The 26564-nt window shown below is 40.1% G+C and overlaps 1 protein-coding gene and 1 long non-coding RNA gene across 3 annotated transcripts in view; both read left to right on the top strand.

Moving 5' to 3' along the window:
• Positions 1 to 26564, top strand: part of LOC134214431 (uncharacterized) — a 481597-nt gene that overhangs the window by 149497 nt on the left and 305536 nt on the right. The gene's annotated exons all lie outside the window — the stretch shown is intronic.
• On the top strand, positions 10510 to 11715 carry LOC134214428 (uncharacterized). Its single transcript, XR_009979782.1, has 4 exons — positions 10510 to 10858; positions 10917 to 11026; positions 11087 to 11204; positions 11260 to 11715. It is a non-coding gene; the product is annotated as an uncharacterized LOC134214428 (long non-coding RNA).

Here is a 26564-nt window from a genome sequence, read left to right as displayed (position 1 = left end):
CGGTTTCCGGGGCGGTTCTCAACAGGCAGAAAACAGCTATAATGATCGGGAATGTAAATCTAACAGATCAAACAGAATGGCTCAACATAGAAGATTATGTGAATATTTTAGGAGTAGTTTATGCGGCAGATATCAAACGAGCTCGTAAAATGAACTGGGAGAATGTTCTCCGTGGTATCAGGACAAGGCTTTGGTGTCATAACCCGAGAAACCTCAACGTTGTTCAAAAGATCATCTTGCTAAACACATTTATTAGTTCCAAGCTCTGGTATATGGCTTCGAACATAGCAATTACTACAGGATATGTCAATAAAATCAAAACGGAATACGGAAAATTCATTTGGTACGGATAGCCTTTGCAGAGAATTGCATATTCGAGCCTTATACTTCCAAAAGATCGGGGTGGCTTAAATCTGCACTGCATTGAACATAAAACCAAAGCACTGTTACTAAATCGTCTGATTTCCCTAATCGATCATCTACCTTTTCTAAGAAGCTTTTTGGATAAGCGGGATTCTCCAATACCGTCAATATGTCCTCACATAACTTTATTAATAAATGAGATGACGATTTTACCTGATCATATACGCGACACAATATCGTCTATGAGTATATACCAGCACCTTCTAACACTAGTTCCGGATCCAGGATTTGTATCTGCCCAAAGACGAAACTGGAAATCGGTTTTCAGAAATCTACATTCAAATGGCCTGAACTCCGATCAACGCGCTGCGTGGTATTTAATCATGCACAAAACAATAAAGCATAAGGTACTACTTTTTTTGTGGAACATCATTGGTGATCCTAATTGTGAGACGTGTCCAGGTGAAGCAGAAACAATAGTTTATAAACATTTTCGATGCCAGCGAGTCAGTCCAATCTGGCGTTTCCAACGTAGTCAAATGCTTTTGCAAGATCGGAATTGAATAGATACAAACCAGAGGACTTTATATATCCAAAATTCAAAGGATTAGGAAGGAGAGCTAAACGAGAAAGGATGCATTAGCTAGCTAAATTCTTTTGTTATTTTTTAGAAACTTCAGAAAATAATGTAAGTTTGGAAAGTTATAAATTTTACCTAACTGTTAATTAGACGCAATAAAAAAAAAATTACAAAAAAAATAGGTAAAACGGAACTATAGTGAATGTCTATACTCACGACGACCAATGCACGTTCTTTTACTCACGTACCCGTCGACGATGGAGCGTCCCCAGCACTTACACCGAACCACTTTCTTTTGGGTTCCACGGACGGTTCGAAACCGTTGACATTGCTGAATACAGATCCTGCGGTTGTTTGTCGAGGACATCCTACTACTCAATGGTTGGCGAATATGTTTTGGAAGCTCTGGGTTAGGGATTACTCGACGTACGAAAGGGCACGGCAAGGTGAAACCACTTCAGGTAGGTGACATCGTAGTCATAGCAGATCCTGAACACTCGAGGAATTGCTGGTCCAAGGGACGGGTTCTCGGAGTGGTGACAAGCAAAGGGGAAACCAAGGATGTTATCGATCATTAAGTAATCTGCCTTCGATCATTTAGTAGTTTGTCAATAACTCATTCCAGAGGCTAAATTTCAAAATGTGTTGTATGGTGGACTTCTAGTTCAAGAGTTTATCTACAACTCTGCCGAACTGCTCGTTGTTTGAATTTCACTAATAACGGAGCTATATCGCTAGTAGCAGTAACTTAGACTAAATGATTGCATGTTTTGTTATCATTTAGTATGAGTATAGAAACTAGCACCGTAACTTCTTTATTCGTGGAATTCGAACATCGACCTGTTAAGAAGAGCTGTAGAAAAACGTTCGCACTTAAAGTCCACCATACAATACATTTTGAAATTAGGCCTCTGGAATGAGTTATTGACAAACTACTAAATGATCGAACGCAGATTACTAAATGATCGATAACATCCTTGGGGGAAACGCGTAAGGCTGCCGTTCAAACAAAACAGCGTTCGGCGTTTACGAGAGACCAACTTTTAAGCTGGCGGTGTTGGATATTCGGTGCGATAAGGAGTAAGCGGAACCTGACTTGTCCGCATACTGGGGTGGGGAGGGGGGCTTGTATGTGTGACGTCCCTCGGACAGTGCGCACATATCAAATACAGGAAATTATAACCAACCCTAAAACTTGTCGTAGTTTATTTTTTCGGAAGACGATCCCTCCAGTTGGTGTGACCAACAGGGGCAGTGAACCACTTAAAAAACCAAACCGACCTTACTCTAACAAGAAATAATGTAAAAACGATGTCATTTGCTTACGTAAAGCCAGCAGGAGTTCAATTCAAACGAGCCATTATTGCATATATAATAATAATATTCATTTTGATTTCCTCACCTTTCTATACGGCACATTGCTCTACAGATCACATCCCATTCACATGTCCTTAGGCGCATGAGAGCACCCACATAGATGTTTGGCAATGCCCTAGACCAAAAATTATCCAGATTCCAGATTGTCACCATGGTCAAGAGGAAGCTTCTTCGGGGTGATAATCGAACGTGAGGGGGCTTGATACTGCATGGGGAGAAGATGTTTGTTCGAACCTAACTATATGTACATATCAACATATACCGAGAAAAACAATTTGTTGTGCATTTTAACATTGCAGGGATGTGTCTAGATGAATGTTTTGGTTTGCTTGCTTCCCTCGTTCGGTAGAGCATAGGCGAGTAAAGTGCATACCATCATAGTCTGCTTACAAGGCTGATGATTTATTTGCGGTAAGGTGTGTCTGATACGCCTTTACTTATTTTGTAATAATGTTCTTTATCTGTCAAGTTGTGGTTTCTGCATAGTGCAGAAAAAAGTGGATGGTGTCAGTGATTAAGAAAATATGTTGTGCCTGCACAGAGTTTGTGGGTTTGAGTCGTTACAGTGATAGAAACTGCAGAGAAAATGTGGGGTTTTTTGGTCCGGCTCTTTGCTTCCAACTGTGAGACTTTTCGGTGAATCTCGGGGCATATGGAAGCGATGCGTCTTGTAAATAATTTCACTTGTTTTTTATGTTGTTTTTAACAATTTGAATTATAATTCAACGCCTCAACGGTAATGCATGTTGCTGATAAGAACATATAATATAGAAGAATCAACAAATATCACTTATTTCAGTAATCTGCTTAACCTTCAAAGTGGAAATGCCAGGTACAACAACATGATTTCCCATCATGTGCTTCTTCCTTCCATTTTTTGTTCACTATGCTTCTCCCTTGTATCACTATTCAATTTCTTATCCGTTTTCGAACGAGCAAGCATCACATGACAGAATCAGATTCAAAGCCATTGAGACTCAGTCTTTTGTGCAGATTTTTTTTCTTCAAAAGCTCCCGACGAAAGCATGAAGTCAAACACACTGCTGTTTGGGGCATATTTCATCTCTAGTAGAAGTGCTTCCGCCACTTTATACCGACGAGTGGCCAACGTTAGATGCTTGAACGACAGCACTCATTAATCTTACAGTTTGAAGTATGTTATTGGGATACCCATAAAGGAAAACATATTTTGCACCTACATTATTGGACAATCCATTTCCTAGGAAAATCAACTTTATTTGAATATGCTGTATCCATAACAAACAACATTTCTTCCATCAAAATTCAACACAACGTACGGGCGTGGTGCATGCCTGTTTCTCTGAATCAGAAGCTCGTTGTTGTTTGCGTGCCATCAAAATCAGAAGATGAGCGCTCTCTTGCGGTGTTGATGACCGTAGCTAATTTGTGCTCTTCACAGAATGTCATGGAAATTCTGCTCCTGCATTCAAGAGGAGCCGTCCACTCGACGCGACGTTGTTGGCATAACACCGAACCGGGGCTGCGGAGGGGACAACGTGATACGTCAAAGGAGGAAACTTTTTCAGAAATGCTCCATCGCTGCTGCTGATGCTGGTGGGAAGCTACCGAATGTTGATGATTTTGCCGTCATATGCTGTGAAGGTTCCCACAAACAAATGCGACTCGACTGTTGCCGTTGGTATTAAAGCGTAAATGGAGCATTGCATACAGTGACCCAACAATAGAGCCGCCCGGCTAGATGTCGTCGTCGCGGTGATGAAATCGCTTGGGTTTGTTGGAACCTAAAATCACAAGCAATTTTTCGATGTGATTCATATCGTTAGCAATTGTTGCGCTCGATATTCTGCAATTATTTTGATATATCTCCTCCGCCTCCGCCTCCGCTTATGCTGATGATGATGATGATGATGGTCCCGCCACATACCCCTACAAAGGTTTGAGCTAGACGATTTATCTTTAAGATAATTAATTGAATGATATAATAACAATTTAATCAAATTTGCAAAAAACAAAAACGATCTGATTACCATCACAGATATGAATTACTTAACTTTTCATTACTATCCAGCAAAAAAGGTAAATTAAGAAAAAAAACTGTTGTTTTCATCTACAGATTCTCATAAGCATCGGTAGTGATACTTCGAGTTTATACTAAAATGCAAAACTTGTGATACCTCTCGCACAGATTTCAAAAGTTCCACCAAGAATCGCGTTTCATGTTTATACAAGACCACTTAACGTTTATTACTCGTAAGCATCAATAAAATTAATAATCTAAGTCGTCAACAAAACTAAAACTTGTGTTACCGCTCCGTCGATATCAAAAGTTTCGGTATCAACCACGGGAACAAAACTCTACCAGATAGCCCATTACTAATCCGAAGAATCATTCAAACAGTTGAAAATGCGCAAGACTGTACATAAATTTTAAAAATCATCCATATCTGCTTTGCGCGCGAGACTCAAACTTTTGTAGACTACACAAAAAAGGTCAAATTACAATTACGTCAATATATATAAAATCCATCATCATCATTGAGGCGAACAAAACAGTTTATCAGTGCCTCAATAAATAAAAAATACAACTGTCCAAACAAACAATCCGTAGGTCAAACTTCGTCAAGATACAAAATTTATTGAATTATAAAAGTCAACTAAGTAGCTGCTTAAAAGGCAGCTTTTACGTGTGAAACACAAAGTCTCTTGAACTGTGATAGTGTAGTTGCATCGTTTCATATGTGTAGGCATCGAATTGAAATAATTGATACCTTTAAAAAACAAAGAATTTTGTGAAGCTCCATGCAAAAAGTACGGTGTTCTTATATCTTCCGCGTTTCTAGTGTTATATCTATGAATGTCACTTCCTCTTTCAATTCGATCACACAAATATCGAGGCAGCAATCCGTTAATTACTTTAAAATGAACACCATTGTCAAATACACAATTCTTTGCTTCACCGAGAGCCACTGCAAAGCATCCAACAAAAAGTTGAGGAAGTGAATCTGCTACATCTCAAAATCAAACGCATAATCTTATTCTGCAATCTCGATATTTGTGTCTGATTTGCTAAAAACAAAATGGAAGGACAAAAATCCAAGTGGGGAGAGATGATTGATTTGTGCAACTGTATTTTGCTAGCAATATTTAATTCGTTTTCAGTCGACAGAGGATTCCATACTTCTTGGCTATTTTCTTGATGACATTGTCAATGTGTTGGTCAAATTTCAATTTATCATCAATAATCACGCCAAGATATTTAATTTCCCGTACGCGATCAAGTGTCTCGTCATCAATTTTCACAGAGACATTATCTATTGAACGATTTCGTGAAATAATCATATACTTTGTTTTACTAATATTCAATTTCAACTGTTTGTACTTCAACCATCTACTTAAAGAATGCAAATCTTCATTCAAGCGTTCAATCGCATCTTCTAAGTCTCTAGCTGCAATGAATAACACAGTATCGTCTGCAAATAAGTTTATATCACAAAAACGTAAAACCCGTCGCATGTCATTTATATACATAATAAACAAAAGGGGCCCCAATACACTTCCCTGTGGCACTCCTAGGGTGTTCTCCACGGACGAGATACAGAATCATTAAAAGCAGTCCGTTGAGTTCTGTCAGACAAATAGCTTTTAAACCAATTGTATGCAGAACCCGAAATTCCAAAGCGCTCTATAGTTTTCAACAATAAGGGCCTAGAAATTGTCTCAAAAGCGCGTTTCAGATCCAAGAACACAGCAACAATCGTATCTTTACGCTCTATGCTTTCTTTCCATTTAGCTAATACCAAGTTCAAAGCGGTTTCGCAGGAGTGACCCTCCCGGTATCCCGATTGTTCCGGTATTAACAAGCTATTACTATTTAAATACATAAGTAGCTGGCCTTTCACAACAAGTTCTAAAATTTTCTCTACTGTGTGCAACATGTTGATGGGACGAAACTCTTCGGCTTTAATCGTTCCAGCAACTTTTGAATTGGAATCACTAACGATTCCTTCCAAACTTGCGGCACGTGCCCAGTTTGCAATGATTCATTTATCAGGTCCAGCAGGTTGTGTCCGATGACATGAAAGCAATCTTGTATAATTTTAGCATTAACATTATCAATACCAGCCGTTTTTCCTAAATTAAAACAAATCGTTTCAAGTTCTTGAAATGTTATGGGGTGAAAACTTTCGAATCTTAAGTTACTGTTGACTGGCTGTTTTATTTCGTCAGGTTCATCCACTAACTCGATAGATCGGTTAATGGTTGAAACACTGTCGACAAAATAATCATTAAATTTAGACGCAATTACTTCTTCTGACTCTTCTAATGTGCCATTAAAAGTTATGGATCGCGGTTTACAAGAACTAGGTTTTAACAAAGATTTTAATATTTTCCATAACTCTTTGCTGTTGTTTTGATGCTGATAAATTTTCCTCTGAATATATTCGCATCGAGTATGCTTTAAACATTGCGAATATTTATTCCGCGCAACCTGGTACCTATTCCAATGATTTTCATTATTACTTTTACGACATTTTTTGTACAACTTATCTCTTTTACGTTTAAGACGTAAAAGATCTAGATTGTACCAGCTGTTTGAATTATTCAAAGTTACTAATTTCTGTTCAACTAATTGATTGGTACAGGATTTTAAGACGCTCGTGATAACAGCTGCTCTTTGATCTAAATTACCAGTATTTTCTCGAAAATCCACGTTTGTTTCGATAAGGCTCGTAATTGCTTGTTTCGAATATTTTCTCCAGCACTTAAGTTTTACCAAATCGTTATTATTACTACTGTCATCTGTAATGCTAATGACTAGTGTTTCATGATCGGTTACTTTTAAATCACAATTCGTAACACTAGTGACAGAATCAAAGTTAGAGTAAACATGATCAATCAAAGTTCTACTGTGCCGAGAAATACGCGTATATTCATAAAATTTTTGTTTTAAATTAAAAAAGTCAACTAATCGCTTCAAATGATTCGAATTTGAATCGTCACACCAATTGATATTAAAATCGCCAGCAATAACATTTAATTTACTAGGATCCATAAACGACTCTAACCAGTTTTCAAAAATTTCCAAAAAATGCTGGTCATTAGCACTGGGAGAGTGATATAAAATACCGTAATTACCCAACTTCATGCCACGTACAACTGCAATGCCTAAGAACCAATTGCCATCGCAAACTTCGTTCAATTGAAGCTTGAACTGAACTGATTCTTTGACATAAATAGCAACTCCGCCGGTGTGTCTCGAATGTGATAGACAAGCAGCAACACTATATCCCGGAATACTATATTGATCAAATGCTTCTAAGTTAACAATATGAGTTTCAGATAGAAATACTAAAGTGGACGTTTATCTTCTACAATCTTACGTAGTGCAACGTAGTTTGTAGACAAACCAGCAATATTCAAATACAAAATATCTAAATTATTCACATTTCTACTGGAACTTGGTTGCTATTCATTGAAACGTAAGCTGCTCTTTTTACGATCAAATAACCTTTTATAAACTTTACACTCAGTACTAAATGCTCCGTGGTTTACGTCCAGATTCATTTTACGTTCTTTATTCATTTTCAAACAATTGATACATTTCAAAGCAGTTGACGTGCAATCAGATGTTTTGTGACCTTCACTGCACTTAGAACACGCAATACTATTCTTGCATTCCGTACTCATGTGCCCAAATTCTCCACATTGGAAGCATCTTAGAACACTAACTTCCGGGAACTACAAGGCACCGATCAAACCTTATATTCACTTTCTTCGCGGTCAGCAAGCAACTATGAGTATCCTTATCGACTTCAATCACAACATTGTATTTGTTGTACTTGAAACGTGGATTTTCGTACGTCCTGATAACCTTTACTTCATTTATAGCGATGTCTTCATTTCGATTTTTTAAATCTCAATGAAGTCATTGGAGGGAAGCTTATCACATCACTTTAAGTCTTGGCACCGAAGAGGGAACAGAATTATAGTTTTCACCCAAATCACTTTGAATGCCATCTCTCAAAACATTGACATTAAATCCTGCTGCACACTCAGCAATAATATAGCCGTCTTTCCCGTTTCTAAAGTTACTGATCTTGTGTGTTTTGGATCTAATTTATCGTTCAAAAATTTCCGAGTAGCATCACTACTCTGGTTGGACTCTTTTGGTTTAATCACAATAACCGGACGAGCCTTACGTTTAGTTTTCGCTTCCTGTGAAACAGCGATTTTATTACTAATTTTAACTTTATTCCCAGCTTTCTTTTTTACAACATCCGCGAAACTAACATTCTCAGTCAACAAATTCTCTGACGCTTCATTAACATCATCCTGAACTTTACGCTTTTAGGTCTGGGAGTCTGACCTGGCTCTGAGGCCGGACTTGAAGTACCATGCATTACATTCATTGCAGCCAAACTTTTATTCGAATTAAATTGAAAAAATGAACATTTCATATTTTCCAACTCTTGACCAACAGATTTTTGGAAGCCACTAATAGCCTCACCCAAAACGCAATTCAATTTACTTGCCAATTGTTCCATACCGAGCTTCAACGCGCTGTCTATCTGGGCAGTAATGTGATCTCGGATGCCACCAATCGAATCGGAGAGAGAAGAAATTTTCTTCATCTCTTCCTCAATACGGGTAACATCCGACACCTTAACATTCTGCCCGTCGCAAAACCGACTCGACAGACAGTCCGAACACTTGAATAGCACATTTGCGTTCTCCGTTATCAACCTCGCTGCTGCCTTATTCTCGATAGGAGAACAGCGGGCGTGAAAGTGCTTATCGCACTGACAACAACACAGCGGAAAATCGTTGATAGCGATCCCCACTTTGCACTTTTCGCATTCCATTATCGCTACACAGCAGTGGATACCAATATACAAAACACCACACAATACACAAAGATAGAAAATTAAAGGTGCAAAAAAACGACAACGACAGCTTGCCGCACGAAACTATAGGTTGTACTACGGCTTCGCGGGATGCTGTGTTGGGTAATAAATCACAAAATTAGATATAATTAGGCACAGAGATAATATATCTCCTACTTATCCTGATATAAAAATACTTCAGGCACACTTTAGAAACTAATTTCTCGTGGCACAAGTACACTTTCACACGTAATAATTATATTTTTATCACTGCACAGAGGCAAACAAACTATCATGTCCACCATCACCACAAGAATGAAATGCTATCAAATATTTTTGAATGATATCACATAAATAATTCAAACAATGCTGAAGGCTTTTTCAACTGAACAGGATGTTTCTTTTCAGCCGATGCGATGCAGTCTTGTAACGTAGCTGAAACAAATTTACTTCTGTTTCCAACGGTTTCGGAATATATTTTACCTTTTTTCGTTTTTAAAATATTTTGAAACGGGGAAGGGTCGTTTGGCCGAAACCCACTCGGCCGAAAGCTATTTCGCCGAATGCCACAAGGTCGAACAAAGCCAGGCCGAACGGGTCATTTGGCCGAAAGGTTCATTAGGCCGAAAGGGTAATTAGCTCGAAAGGGTCATTTGGCCGAAAGGGTCATTTGGCCGAAAGGGTCGTTTGGCCGAAAGGGTCATTAGGCCGAAAGGGTCAGTTGGCCGAAAAGGTCATATGGCCGAAAGGGTCATTCGGCCAACTTGGTCATTTGGCCGAATAGGACATTTGAAAAGTGAGAAATTAGGAATGAGAAAAGAGACGTCTCAATTCACAATCTTCATTTTTCTCTTCTCACTGTAAAAAGTGAGAAGCTTGAAATGAGTAGTGAGACGTCTCACTATACCCACTTCGCACTACTCACTTTTCACAGTGAGAAGTGAGACGTCTCACTTCTCACTCCTCATTTCTTACTTCTCTGTAAAAAGTGAGTAGTGCAAAATGAAGAGTGAGAAATAAAACGTCTCACTTCTCACTCCTCATTTATCACCTCTCGCTGTAAAAAAGTAGAGCGCGAAGTAAGTAGTGAGACGTCTCACTACTCACTTGTTACGTTTAAGTTTGTCAGCAGTAATCTTTTTGAGAATCACAATGAACGAGTACACTGAAATTGGGATGCGGATAACGCATCAACCGTCACTTCAAATGCACCTCAGCGAAAAAGCCCATTCGTGAAGCGGCGCGTCAAACGTCAAAATAATCCGCTCCCACACACCACAGCAACCGGTGGAAAGAAACCAACTCATTTCCGGTTTCATTTTGGTCGGCATTGAAAGCGACGATTGGCAGCGATAGAATACAACTTTGCCGTTGTCGCGGAAAAAAAAGGGCCGTGCGTGATTGTCAGTGCCGTGAATAAAAGCATCTCCGCGGGTGATAACCATTTCCCTAAACGGAAAAGATCTGCCTGATTTCTCCGGGTTTGGCGCTTGGCATCAAAACGCCAAATTAACCTCGCCACGAACGACTGCACCTGCGGAGGAAAGGCACGTGTGAGATTGTGAATCGCTCTCTATCACTCGCAATCTAGGCAAAAATCTGAGTGCGATCGGATCTCGCAGGCGAAGGCGGAAGTTTGGACAGTCTGCACTCAAAAAGCACAATACTCGAGGTAAGACGACTGAATGAAAACTGGAGGATTCGAACTTCATCAAGTTTTTACGAAACAGGTGGTTCAACATCGACGCACGCTACAGTTCCGAAAAATTGCCGGAGAACAACACCAAAGGGCGATTCCGGATGGCAATTCGTTTAAGTACTGGAGCTTGACAAACATCAGGTAAATCAGACTTTTATCATTTGAAAGGAGCGAAAACTAACGTCTCGAAGATTACTGTAGCTGTCGCAGAAAACGGCTCGAAGACGAATCGCATGAAATTAAATTATTGTTTCGATTGACGGAGGCGACTTACGGATCTGCAGAATCCAGGCAGCGCAGAAAAATCCCCACGGACTGGGTAAGTTCGTCTAACATGAATAAAAAAACAATCATTCAATGGTGGACATCCACAGGGTTTTTGTGCCGGATCGAATTCGTCCGCCGTCGGTGCGTGATCGTTGCTGTTTGGCTGGAGGAGAGGGGCGTGCTAGCCTCGGCGAGGGCATCGTAGCTATCGGTGGGGACCGGCTTCGAAACCGTCGAGTGGTGTGTACTGGTACAAGATTGGTGACTGTGTCATCTTCGACGAGAGTATCGACTGCCTCGGAGGGACCCCATCCAGCAACCCGGTCGTACTGGACGGCCATAGGGATCTCCAGCAGAGGAGTATCGTCGGTGCGAACATCGGGAGCGGCATGCAAGATTCGCGGCGGCGAGATGATCACAGCACAGGCGAAACGTAGGGGGACGCCCCGTTAGGTGGTACCGTGAGTACTGAACAAATGAGTTTGTAAGATGGAAGAAGTAGAGAAGAAGAAGTAAGACGAAGAGAGTAGAGATGAGAAGGTAGTAAGTGGAAGATTAGGACACATGCCCCAAATATATGTATTAATTTGAGATTTGTGGCTTTATTTGTCTTGTTGGTGCTTTAGCCCTCCAGTTTTGTTTGCTTTGTGTCCGCTTTGGTAGTTCTGCTCTACCCGCTACCGGAAACTCGCAATACTTCGTGCTCCTTTTTTTTTACAGCGAGAAGTGATAAATGAGGAGTGAGAAGTGAAACACCTCTCTTCTTACTCCTAATTTCATACTTTTGAGTGAGACGTCTCACTTCTCACTCCTCATTTCTCACTTCTCTGTAAAAAGTGAGTAGTGCGAAATGAAGAGTGAGAAATGAAACGTCTCACTTCTCACTCCTCATTTATCACTTCTCGCTGTAAAAAAAGAAGAGCGCGAGATAAGTAGTGAGACGTCTCACTACTCACTTCGCGCTCCTTTTTTTACAGCGAGAAGTGATAAATAATTTCACACTTTTCAAATGACCAAATGTCCTATACGGCCAAATGAGCCTTTCGGCCTAATGATCTATTCGGCCAAATGTCTTATTCGGCCAAATGACCCTTTCGGCCAAATGACCCTTTCGGCCAAATGACCCTTTCGGTCAAACGATCCTTTCGACCAAACGACCCTTTCGACCAAACGACCCTTTCGACCCTTTCGGCCAAATGGCTTTTTCGGCCAAATGAATTTCATTTCAATAATAAATACGCGCTGGATGGATAATCCGGAAGTTTGTTTATGGATCCGTTATCCAATTGATAATGGTAGCATAAATTGACGGGGCTTATTGTAAGTAGAAGTGACATCGGACTGGTCATGAAATTCCAGGCACTCTGAAATGGGTCACTGGAGCTGCAATAGAGCTAGCACTTTCTAACTTCCAGATTAGGAAAATATTCTGAATATTAAGTCCATCCATCCAAGTCTTCACTTTAGACGTAGCTTACGTCAAAAATATCATAGAACGCGTTGATCACTTTTAGAGTGTCTTTTCTCGTATTCTAACATAGAAGTTGATCTGTTAGTGTCAAATTCAGAAAACGATGATAACGAAGTCGGAGAGGAAACTGCAGCTTACGCCAAGAAGACGTTGCATTGTTCAGAAAGGCTATCCGAGTTGGAAGGCCAAACAAGATTATAACACAATTGTAGTAGCAATTATAGTTGATATAATTGAGTTATGACTTGTTTCGATTGTTTCGACATTTTTCCTAACGAAATAATAACAACATAAGCTATGTTTCAAAGTTTTGATAGAAAATATTGTTATTTTAACAACATCCTGGACCATGGTCCAACCTATGTTAGAGAAACTGTTGAACTCAGTAACTTAACATGATATAAATTTTTTATTCTCTTTTGCTTCTCTTTGTTGTTCCCAGTAACGCCTAAGCAGACCCCTTCTTTAGAAAGGGAACCGTCAGTGTAGCGGTGATCATGGTTATTAAAGCCGGTGTTTAGCAGCTTGGCGTCTCATATTCGTAGATTTTCCGCATTGTCTCCTCTTTGAAAGCGCCTAGCAATGGAGCGGTTTATGTTGGCTGTGGAGGAGTGACAGCTCCTCGTACCGTACCAGTGGACCCTGGCCACTGGGGAAGAGACTGACGCTGGCGATATCAGGCCTTTTGAACGGTCATCAGGCTGAATAATAAGTGAGAAAGGTCGAGAGAAGTGAAAATAAGTAGTAAGAAGTGAGAAATAAGAAGATAGTAGTGAGAAGTCAGTTCTTCCATTTCCTTCCTTTCTTTTTCTTCTTAATTCCCTTTTTACATATCATTCTTCTTTCTTCCGTTTCTTTCGTTTCTTATTCTTCTTCCTTCCCCCTTCACCCTCCTTCTTTCTTCATTCCTCCTTCTTTCATCTTCTTTCTCCGCTTTCTCCCTTCCGAATTACTCGTAACAAGTTCCATCCGACGGAGAATCCTGTCCCATTGTTCGCTATTGAAAATTGGCCAAATTGGACAATGGGATCATAAGTTATGGTCAAAATATTGTTTTTATGAGCAAAGCACGCTAGAAATTCTCACTCATATTTTTTAGTATTTTTTTTGCACGAGAAAAGCACCAACACCGCTAGGTGGATTTATCAGGGTTTTTACTTCTTACATTTACCACCTCACTTCTCGCTTTCTCCTTTCTTACTTCTAACATTTAATTTTCTCACTTCGCACTTTCCATTTCTCACCACTCAATTCTCAGTTCTCAGTTCTCACTTCTCACTTTTCATTTTCACTTTTCACTTGTCACTTATTGCCTTTCACAATTTACTTCTCACTTCTCACAACTCACTGCTCACTCTCACTGTTTACTTCTAACTACTCACTTTTCAATTTACGCTTTTCACTTTTCATTTTTCACATCTCACTCCTGACTTTTGGCTTCTCACTGCCTACCTTTTATTATCACATCTCACTGCTCACTTTTCACTTCTCAGCTTATCATTACTCACTTAATGTTCATTTGGTCCTGTGACCATTCAAACTAATGACCATTCGGCCTAATGGCCTTCGGCATAATGACCTTTAGCCTAATATCCCAGCAACGACGTAGACAATTATATGCAGTATCCGATTCGCTTGAACAAGGAAAGAGATCATGTGGTTTCCAAATGTGGCAACAGCGAATGTGGAGGCTTTTCGTCAAATAGTCGCCTACATACGATGGGGAAATGGGTGGAAGGAAGGAAAGAAGGGATGAAGGAAGCAAGGAAAGAAGGAAGGAAGAAAGGAAGGAAGGAAGGAAGGAAGGAAGGAAGGAAGGAAGGAAGGAAGGAAGGAAGGAAGGAAGGAAGGAAGGAAGGAAGGAAGGAAGGAAGGAAGGAAGGAAGGAAGGAAGGAAGGAAGGAAGGAAGGAAGGAAGGAAGGAAGGAAGGAAGGAAGGAAGGAAGGAAGGAAGGAAGGAAGGAAGGAAGGAAGGAAGGAAGGAAGGAAGGAAGGAAGGAAGGAAGGAAGGAAGGAAGGAGGGGAGGAAGGAAGGAAGGAAGGAAGGAAGGAAGGAAGGAAGGAAGGAAGGAAGGAAGGAAGGAAGGAAGGAAGGAAGGAAGGAAGGAAGGAAGGAAGGAAGGAAGGAAGGAAGGAAGGAAGGAAGGAAGGAAGGAAGGAAGGAAGGAAGGAAGGAAGGAAGGAAGGAAGGAAGGAAGGAAGGAAGGAAGGAAGGAAGGAAGGAAGGAAGGAAGGAAGGAAGGAAGGAAGGAAGGGAGGAAGGAAGGAAGCGAAAGTGGAAGCAAAACGTCCGAAAGCTATGCGTAGGTACTAATTGAAGACTGGGGAGACTCTGCTGCCAAGCTCTGGTGGGATGGGTGAGATATTTGCTTGCCATTAAGCGCATTGACTCTCCCCAATAGTTTGGTGTTTTTCTTAGTAGGTTTCTGTGTGGTACTAGCTCAGAATAAATTAATGAATTACTTGAATGAGCACTCACAGTGAGACTCGTCAAGACGAACATAAATAGTGTCGGCCAAAAGTGATTCCTTTTCGGTTGGTATTTAGGCACGCACAGTTTCCAATGCACTTACCTATCTTGGGTGCCCAGGGCGAACCATGCTAAGCGCTCCGAGAGTTGTCTTTCTGGCTCTAAAAGCACGACTCGTTTCGTCCGACCACCAACGAACGGCTCTGCGTCCCAGCCAAGAACTAGTCTGAGATATGGATAGACCAGTGCCACCGAGAACGATCTTTGAGAAGTCGGGAAGCGTTAGCGGTGTGCACTAATGCACATCGAATGCTACTATCAAAGGACTCCCAGTCGGCGGCATCATAATGCCATCCTGGCCTCTTGGAAGTGGTAGGGGGAGAGGTGCTGGCAATAACCTTAATTGGGAAATGGTTGCTTCCATAGAGCTTCGAATAATGGGCAACACCACAGGGGGTTCGACCTTGTACCTTCCCGCGGCGAGCGTTCATATCTCCCAAGAGATGAAGAGGAGAAGGGGACTAACTAATGATGTCACTAATCTTTTTTTTGCTGGCGGAAAGCGTACAACAGGGGAGTGAGACATTCCCAGTGCAAATAGGAATACTACTTCGGAGACGAACTCCAACGACTTGGAGGTGTTCGCTAAACAGAAAACGGTCAACGGGGATCTCAAGGTGGATCCCTATCGCCACAGAGTGACAGATATTTGTACTTACCTTTCAGACCCATTTGTATTTGCCTTCAAGGGAACGACCCATCTCACCAGATGCAGTGGAAGCGTATGACATGGATTATTCCGTAACAGATTTTAAGCCAAAAACAATAAGACAAAATCAAAACAAAAACGAGAAAATATTTCAAAGTTAATTAAAGTCTTAACACTTTTAATATAGAATTCTGCGATCAAGGATTCTGTTCATTTAGTAATTTGTGCTCGATGTAGTATGTCAATAACTCGTCGTAATCGTCATAAAACAGAGAGCAAAGAGCCTTTTTCTATCTCAAGCGACCAAATGCAAATACCGTGGGTTCTTAGATCAATTTTGCATGAAAGGCAGTCATGAAAAGATGTAGTGCTTATTTTATCTTAGACTTTAGCGGGATTTCTGAATTCACGAATAACTAAAAGGAAGACCGTGTTAGTCGGGTGTCTCAATACAACTGATTTATTACCATATTCCATACATGATTTCAAAACTCTGAGCTGAACTCATAACATATAATCCAAACGTTTCTCTCTGAGTTCCCATTAAAGGGTTTTGCTTTTTTTACCGAAAGCGGAGACCGAATGTCGTCCACTACAACTTCTTTCCCCTTAAAACAAAACTCGTACTATGAGCTATTTGAAATAAACTTCGCAACATGCATTATCTACTTAACATTAATAAAACGTATAATCAGAGCTCATATTTATATATAATTCAATTGCTCAGAATTGCTAACTTTAAGCATTAGATTCGAAAGAACTCAAATTATTGAATTCAATAGTATTTATAATCTTCACACCTGCGCTTTTTTGCATTTCTTTTACTTCTCCTGATAGCAATATTCTGCGCCGCGGGGTGTTCATCAAGAGGGGAATTTTCCTCGCCAATATTGTCCAAGCTATCTGGTACTTGGACGTGTTGATTAAGCCAAATATCTCTCGCTGTGAGATCATCCTCCCGATACAGGAAAGAATCGGCGGCAAAACCATAAAAATCATAGTCCGAGTCATCAGACTCGTCGTTCTCATTTCTCCTGCGTTTGCGGTTGATGGGTTCGGTATTGTTGCTATTACAGAGCTTGCTTGCTGTGCTGGGACTCTCTCCGGATAAAACAAAACGTGTCGATGGTTGCCGGCGAGAGCCTGTCGGTATCTTAAGTTGGCGTTTATGAGCCGAAACGACCCGACCAAATGCAAAACATTTGGAGAAACATACATTAGAAATTTAGCTGGCAACCATTGTCGTATGTCTGTTTTATTTGGGTTTTTATAAAATATAGAATCTCCCCTTTGTAATTTTGTGTCTGTGTCAACTACTGCATTTAGTTCAGTGCAACTTCCGTCACGGTGTGATTGTTTATGGCTAACATTCAAATTTGTCAAATTGTGTCTATAACTATATTTAGGGTTAATTAAATCTAACGTTGTTTTGGGCTTGTAGGAAAGCAGGCGCTCCGAAGGAAACCGGTTATCTGATCCAATGCAAATATTTCTATAATTCATGAGGAAGCATGCAATCTGCTCGTCCATGTCCATTCTCCTCATTTCCGGATCGAGCAGAAACTTCTTAAGAACATCCTTTACCAACCGCACCATACGCTCTGCTTGGCCGTTACTTTCTGGGTGGTATGCTGGACTTTTCATGACGACTACCCCTTGTTCTTTGAAGAAATTAACAAAATGATCAGAATTGAACGGTGGACCACCATCTGTGACCAAAACATTAGGCAATCCAAATCTTGCAAAGATGCTTAAAAATATTTTGATTACTTTCTGGCTATTCGTACCATATTTCATTTGCTCTACCTCTAACCATTTGGTGTAACTGTCTACCACTACCAAGAAAATCTTTTTTTCAAAGTAGAAAAAGTCAGCGTGAATCCTGCTGAAAGGCTTCTTTGTAGGTATCCAAGGTGAGTATGGAGGACGCTTAGAAACCGCTGTAGTTTCCTGGCAAATATTGCAGCTCCTGACGTATTCCTCAATGTCTTTATTCATCCCGAACCAATACACAGTACGTCTAGCAAGCTGCTTAATCTTGTGCATTCCTGAATGATTACGATGAAGCAATTTCAAAACAGCAATCTTCATAGAGCTAGGAATAATGACTCTATCCGGAAACAGTAGACATCCATCAACTTCCTCTAAATCTCTGTAATGCGAATAGACATCGCGGAACCTTTTCTCCATACGGCTTGGCCATCCCTTTCTTATGAATTCCCTTATCGTAAGAAGGAACTCATCTGTCTCTGTTTCCTTAGCTACTGTCTTATAATCCAGAGGAAATTCACAGCTAAAATTAAGGCTTTTTACGTAGTCTCGATCAACCTCCTTGGGTACTTCTTGCGGAACCGGGAATCGCGAACAAAAGTCCGCATTTCCCATTCTAGCGGATGGTCTGTATACTATTTCATAGTCGTATATTGAAAGGTCTATCACATATGTAACGCTGTAACCTAGTAACAGAAATAGAGTTTCTGCCTTCCTTTCCGTATATGCCGATCAGAGGCTTGTGATCCGTATAAATTATAAACTTTTTTCCATATAAATATTTGTGGAATTTTTTTACTGTACTGATAACCGCTAGCGCCTCCAAATGCAGAATAGGATATTTCTTCTGTGCGGCATTTAAAGAAAATGAGGTGAAAGAAACCGGTCTTTCTTCTCCGTTCACGACATGAGCAATCACTCCTCCAAGACCGTAACTGCATGCATCAGTAACCACAATGACAGGTTTTTCAGGGTCAAAGTATTCCAAAACGTTTGGTTTTAAAAGGAATTGCTTACATTGGTTGAAAACTTGATCACAATTTGCACTCCATTCATACTTTATGTTCTTTTTCAAAAGTTCGTACAGAACTCTAATGCGGGAAGACAAATTCGGTATAAATTTGGAATAATAAGTTATTAGTCCTAGAAAAGCCTTAAGTTCCGAAACGTTTCGCGGTGCTTGCGCTTCACGAATTGTTTGGACTTTCTCCGGGCATGGTAAAAGACCATCTTCGGTCAAAATGTGACCCAGGTAAGGCAGAGAACTAACAAAAAATTTACACTTTTTAACATTAACTTTTATATTAGCTTTAGCCAATCTTTCTAAAACCATATATAGCTTTTTGCGACAATCTTCAAAGTCTTTACCCGCTATTAGAACGTCGTCCAAATAGCAACAAACATTTTCTAACCCCTTCAACACCTGATCCATAACCTTCTGAAAAATTGCGGCACTTGACGCACCTTGCGGAAGTCTGTTGTACATGTAAAGACCTTTGATGGTATTTATAACCATGAACTTCCGAGAACGCTTGGACAACAAAAGCTGAGAATATGCTCCTGCAAGATCCAGTGAGCAAAAAACCTTTGAACCTGACAAAGCGGCAAATAAGTCCTGCGGCAGCGGCAAAGGGTATCTGTTCGGTATAATTAATTTATTTATTGAGACTTTGCAGTCTATCACTAGTCGGGTACTTTGGTCCTTTTTCACCACAACTACTACCGGAGACGCCCATTCGCTCGCCTCGATCAACAACCCTTGTCCCTTAGTCTCAAAGGTACCTCATATGCCTTCCGAAACACAGGCATATCATTTTTAAGAATTAAATCACCCTCAAAGCCAACAATAGGATTCAAAAGATTGTTGTTAAATATAGTTGGAAACTTACGTTTCACATCGATAATCGTCTCCTCTCGCAACTCATCCACGGATAACGCATTAATGAACCGATTCGGCATTACAGATTTTGTAAAAGTATTCCTCCATCCGTTGAAGAAGATGTCCAGCCAACTGCGACCCATAAGCGGTACAAAATCTTTTTCACATTGCAGTATAATTAGATCCAGTTTTTCCACTAAACCATTCAGCTGGACCGTCACTCTGACTTTGCCTAAAATGTTCAACCTGCTGCCGTCTATCACATATAACCGTTTGCGATTTTTCTCAATTGGATATCTACTGAATGACTTAGAAAAAAGTGCCTCTGAAATAACACTTTCCGCGGATCCACAGTCCACTTCCATTATCATTCCTTTTTGCTGAATAATCGCATTTACATAACACGGCTCATTTACCCTGCTACTGGCCGCTATCATAAGGCATGGCGATTCTTCTTCATCGGAATCAGCAGACATTTCATCTTTTAATCTCTTAAAAAGCGCAGATGTATGCGAGGATGAAGGTTTGGGTGAATTGATGAACTTAACTCCCTGTTTGCTTTTACGAGGACTCTTCCGTTTTAGTCTGAAACAAAATTTCTTTGTGTGTCCCGTTTTGTGACAAAAGGAACACCTAAACACCTCATTGTTATCTTCATCTCCAAATCTAATACTATTGCTTCTGCTTCTAGGATATGTCGATCGGTTCCTGTCATAACTTCTGCTTCTGCTGCGATATTCATGCTGATATGAATCACGTTCTAGCTACCACACTGCCTTTTGGCTCACCATCTCTGTTTACGAAACGTGTCCTATCGGAAGATAACTCTTGATTGACAATTAATTTTTCCGCCTTAGCCGCTGTTAACTCTTCTTCATCAAAAAACCTCCTCTGTAACTGCCGGTCATTTGTACCAATAACCAAAGCATCACGGATAGCACGGTCCTTGAAATCTCCAAAATTACACAATTCAGCTAATTGTTTAATGGACAGCACAAAATCTTCAGATTTTTCATGCTGTCCCTGCCTACGAGTCCAAAATTTATACGTATGAATTACTTCGGAATCTCGTTTGTCGTATCTTCGCTTTAATTCGTCGGTAATTTGCTTGTATGTCAAGTCTCGGACATTCTGACCCGGAAATAAAAGCTTGACTTGGTTAAAAACTTCTATACCACAAACGGCCAAAAAAGAAATTTTGTATTTGTCGGCAGAATAATTGTTATGTTCGAATAAAAATTCCAGTTGCTCTAAATACTGAGAAAATGGTATCGTACCAGGAACATAAGGCTCTGTAGTAGTGGTCAATGACATTGTAAAAGACTGGAAAAAAGCAGGAAAAAAGGAAACAAAACGCAAAATGAAATGCAATTTTCTAATCGTCGGTCACACAACAACAAAAAAACAAACCACGTACCTGGAGTTCAGCAGCTAAGTATATAGTCAGCAAAAGACCAAACGATCACCAAAGAAAAAAAAACTACTATACGTAGCTTCAAAGCACAAAAGCAACCACAGCAACAACAGTTCGCCGGAAAGGTCCGTTCGGCACAACAAAACCGTCCCACAGCAGCAACAATACAACAGCAATAGCACCCTTAACAACAGCAACAACAACTTCCGCTAAGCAAATCCTCCGTAATGCAAATAAACCGAAATGCAGCAATGGATATGGCGTGAGTAGCACTCTTTGCTTCACCAACATAAACAAACCGATGAGCTCAAAATCAAATTTCTTCCAGCTGAACAGAGATGCACTTTTTCCGGCTGTGTTCACCTCCTTGATGATAGTGAACTGTCACCGCACACCAATACGAAAAACTGCGGAATTCGCCTTAGCACTGCCACAGCTGATAACAACAGTTTTCGACCGATGTGTGCTGTGGACGAAAAGAAATTCGGTTACAATAAAAGAATATGATTTAAAATGGAGGATAACAAAAAAAAATCCTTTATAACAATTATTTATGATGAATAGTACAGAACAAAAGAACTTCATTCCACTGATTAAAAGGCCATTTGTTATAAAAAAAAGCCACGCTATACCATCAAATGAAAAATGGAACCACATTAATAAAAACACTCAAAAGTACTGCTATAGTACGTAGAGTTGAATTTAAAAGCAATTCCACAAACTGCGACTTTTTCACTTCTAAAAAAAATAACTTACACCGCACCAAATCACGCCAAAAGTGAATATAAAATTACCGGTGGTCGTGAAAAAAAAATTGGTCGCAGTCAAGATGAATTTCACCTCGTCGCCACTATTTTATCTTAGACTTTAGCGGGATTTCTGAATTCACGAATAACTAAAAGGAAGACCATATTCCATACATGATTTCAAAACTCTGAGCTGAACTCATAACATATAATCCAAACGTTTCTCTCTGAGTTCCCATTAAAGGGTTTTGCTTTTTTACCGAAAGCGGAGACCGAATGTCGTCCACTACAGTGCTTTGTTTTAAAATTCAAATTTTCAAATTATTTTGAAAGATATATGCAAAAAATGACTAGTCGATAAATTAATCATATTCCTTTAATCCACCAAGTCGAAAGTGGTAATAAACACAAAAATAAAGCAGATATTTCCCACTTTCATGCCCTGTCACGGAATAATTTTTTTTTAAATTTTTGTAGCATGCCTTTCATCCTTCGCGTTTCTATAGACATTGAAAGGGGCAGATAGGTAAGCATCGCGTAACATATCTTATTGAAAATGAGGAATAGCAGTACTGCTCCAGAGCTTCTAGTGTGAAGGTTTTTCTACAACTCTGCTAAATACCTTATTGTTTGAATTTAACTAAAACGGGGTTGAAACGCAAGTTGCTATAACTACAACTAAACCATAACAAAATTTCAATCATTTAGCCTAAGCTACTGTAACTATTAGAACTATTAGGCAATGTTGTAGCAAAACCTTCGCACAAGAAGTCTACCATAAACACATGTCAGAATACAGCTTCCGGAATAAGTTATTGACAAAGTCTTAATTGATCGAACCTAGTTTAATAAATGATCGAAAACATCCTTGGTCTGAAGGTTTTTTATAAGGTCTGAAGATTAATTATAATTATCAGAAGTTATGACAAATACACCCGATTCTTTTTTTACACGGGTGGGTTTTAGTTGATTACGACCGTTAGCGTTGATGAAACTATGAGTTAACCCCATGAAAAAATTCACAAAAAATCAAAGAAAATTCACCAACCGTGTAAAAAAAATATTGGGTGTAAAGCACGTTTAAACGAAGTATTAGATGCCCACGGAAAAAAGTTATATACAAACCTCAAACGATAAATTGACATCTGAGACTGAAAGCTTCCTAAATCTCGCTTGAGATCTGGATCTTGAAGGATAATGAGCTCCCGAAGGGATTATTTGACAATCATGCGATTTCTTGACAATTTGCTTTGAATCGCTAGATCTATAACCATGTCTGAAAGTTATTTTAATCCTAGCAGTTAGAAATTGATAGAAACCGTTAATGATTTATACCAATTTCTGTGAACCGTGATTTTTGCTGAAAACTTGTAATAATATTCTATTATCGTAAAAATATCAAGATGTATGTCATGTTTCTTGGAAGGCCTTAGTAATTTTTGGAAAAGCAATATGTATCATGGAAATCGAAGAAAATTTCTCAAATTATGTGAGTATTCTGTCCGCAAGAACTTTTCAAGTCCTGTTTAAATATTTTTTAAATTGATTATAAATATGGAACGGTTATGCTATCAGTGGCAGTGTAAGGTAGAACGTGCATCGATTTCTCAACATCAGATCTGTTGCCCAAATCAAAAACAAGCTCGAAGCTCTAGTGACTACCGATTCTGCCTATAAGCAGGAAGTCATGGATTCAAAGTTCTTCGAATGTTCCGAGTTCCGAACTCCTACTGTTAAATATACCTTCCGCACTAACAGTTGCAAAACCTTCTGTGGTGCCTATGAAGGGTCATAGAGTTCTCTGTACCTTCATTCACTGGGTGTCCATCCTTTCCCCTAAAACATTCGCAAGCACGTGGCCAGGACAAATATCGACTGTTGGAGGGTGCCTCTGTGGTAACGGATGGAAGAGATGCTACTCTCATGCAACAGTATAGGCTTATAACACCCACGGATTTGTGCGAATCGCTTGTTGTTGCAAATTTGAATTTTATTTTGGAAGTTTTTGGAAAAATGCGTCTCCTGTAAAATTTACTCAATGTAACATGTACCACTTTCGCTGTCACCGGTTCATATAAGAAAGATGTTTGACCAAGTATATGGAACAGATTCCATATATTGACATTAATTAAAATTTGGTTTTAAAATTCCATTCGATTTTACTCATATCAACAGCAGAAAACTTTACAAATTAAATCGACTTTCTGAAAACTACGTTGGAAATGGAAACGGTGTGCAATGGAGTTTGTTAGTCAACTAATCCAATAAATTCTCATGTACTGATAAGGTAAGTCATATTTGTTGCAATTGCAATTTTGTGCCAGTTGCTGAAGCTATCCGGATGGCACGAAATAAAAAAAAAGGACGCCATACTATGCATGCTAGTTGCGACATCACGTCACCATCAGAACTCGCTCGGTCTCCAATATGCGGAATGTGCGGTGAACAGCATGAGTGATGAGAGTTTTCCCGACTTGTTTTTCGCTGTTTGCTCTGGCTGTATTGGAAGCTGGGGAGCTGCCAGTGCGAGAAGACGAAGACCGGAAGGATGTCGGTGTCGGTGAGGACGAAGTTGGTTGCCGTCGACGGCGGTGGTCGTGCTTGGAAAGTGCTGCACCTGCTCATGATAGGTCGGTGTCAACCACCATCATCGTCGTCGCTAGCAATAAGGTAGCTGTGGAGTGGCCGGAGGACAAGGAGCACGAGCAGATGCAGTATCATCATCATCATCTACTGGAGAGCAGACAAGTCGAGTAATAAGGATACACTGTCGGATGGTCCAACGTCTGTTTGTGTCGCAGTCAGAGTGTCATCGTGTCTCCTCTTTGATGGGGACGAGTGCAAATAGCGTACGTGTGTATCCTATTTTTAGCCACGCTGCAGAAAAAGGATGAAAAGGACATAAACGCTCCATTTTTCCCGTGGCACTGAACTGAAGTGCAGCTGTCACTTGTCAGCTTATGAATGTAAATGCACGGATGAATATTTTATCGCTACGAGCTGAAATAAGGATCAGGCCACACTCGGTTGGGTCCGGGATTTTCGTGACAATTGCCACATCAGGACGATAAGGTGCAACAGCATTCCGGGATTTGCGAGACTCGTTTGTGCTAGAAGCGAATTTGTCGGAAAATTTTACGAGAACTAAAATTGCGATCCCCCATATCAACTTAGCTCACGATGTGAGAAAGGGTGGAAGCCATTTCATCAGTGCGCCCCAAACAGATTAACCCATTCTCCACCCAGAAAATTAATGTGCTCTGATGTCAGAGGCTAATGGATGAAAATTAATTTGACAGATGTGCGATAATTTACGACCTCGTTCCCAGAAATTAGGCTACACTACGAGGAATGTGGCTTCGACGGCGTCCTCGGAACATTCTTCCTCGGCAGCGTTTTCCTTTCTTCGACGTAATCGATATCCGCTTCCATAAGCGGCCTGCCAATGTTCGTCGATTGAAAATAAAATCAATCGAGCGTGGAAGTTTCCCTGCTTCCAACCGGCGAGTTCAATAGCAATAACAATAAAGGCATGATGGAAAACAGGATGGCTATCCTGTTTCAAGTGTGGAAAAATGTTTGCCCACTTTGTTGCTTCGTTTCTTCACCGCTACGCCATACCTTCGTTGCTGAATACCCAAAACGTGGAAACAAAAAAAATGTGGAAAACGTTCTCGGCACTTTTTTATCCCTGGCACGAGTCAGACGCGGGGCTGAATTCCAAGGGTGGATCTAAGTGGATCTGTGATCCGGCCAAGTGTATCGACGCGCGGCTTCGGTGAGGGTTCAAGTGCAACTAAATGGATGTATAATCCTGGCTTTCCGAATGGAATGGTTTTGGAATTTGGGTGTTTTGAGAGTTGTGTCAAAGTGGATTTAAGTTCAGAAAGAAATTAACTATGAAGTTTTCATCTGGATTTGGGATTTGGAAAAAATGGGAGAAGTGCATTTTTGTTGGCATTGCTCTGGAAATCGTGTCCATTCGATTCTGAACTTCGTGCTTCAAATGAGTGAGTTATGAAAAAAAAAAGAGTAGCCATCGAGTCTTAGTTTTAGTCGCGAAATAGTTAGCATATCGATTCAGTCTTCCGGAAAATACGTTAGACACGCGTTGCTTTTCCGTTTTTGTATCATCATGAATATGGCGTCGTTCAAAAGAAATAATTAGTCGCTTACCAAGGCGATTTCCAATAGATTTCCTTCCAAACTGTATGTTTGTTAGTACTCCTTTCCAGTGCGGTCATGGAGATGCAGAGGATTCTTCGGTATATTGTAGCCTTCCCTTATCCTAATTGACTGTGAGGATGTGGCCGGCATCGTTATTGGTCTTGAATTAAAAAAAACTCGGAAGCAAGTACATTGAGAATAGCTTTCTAGTCCCGGGAAAACTACTCAATTGGTGAGCTGTGCATTATTTGTTGTTTTTCGGCCAATCACGACTAGCAACTACGTACAGTCGATCAAGCTAAGCCAAGCCAAGCTAAATGTGTGAGTTATGAATAAAAGAAAAAATAAGACCGTTATACATTTAATAAGCCAAATTAAACATTATAAACTTGAATAAAATAAAACGAATCCATCAGATTAAGAAAACGAATATAGGGAAGGCACAATTTTTAAGTATGTATAACCCATCGGGCTTGCATTGTGCTGTTTTTTGTGATGAAGTTAAATAATTAGTTCTTGATTAGTGTCGGCTCGGTTGAAAATAGACACGACCCTCTTTACTATGCAAAAGCCACCGGGCGTGCACTGGATTACGCATTAGAAAATATTAGTTTGTTAGCCGAAACGCATTGATTTCACAAACGTTTTATGTCATTGTGTCTTTAATGTGTCTGATCAAGTGAGGTTGTGTAAGCTTGGAAGTATTGGCTTGAGAAATGGATTGCGAGTGATTTGACTATGCGTCCAATTTGGGAATCTCGAGCTCGTTCAGTAGCCGCTAGGTTG

Source organism: Armigeres subalbatus, chromosome 2, assembly GCF_024139115.2.
Source record: "Armigeres subalbatus isolate Guangzhou_Male chromosome 2, GZ_Asu_2, whole genome shotgun sequence".
Taxonomy (NCBI): Eukaryota; Metazoa; Arthropoda; class Insecta; order Diptera; family Culicidae; genus Armigeres; species Armigeres subalbatus.
Note: the sequence above shows the minus strand (reverse complement) of the source record. Positions and strands in the feature narration are given on the sequence as shown.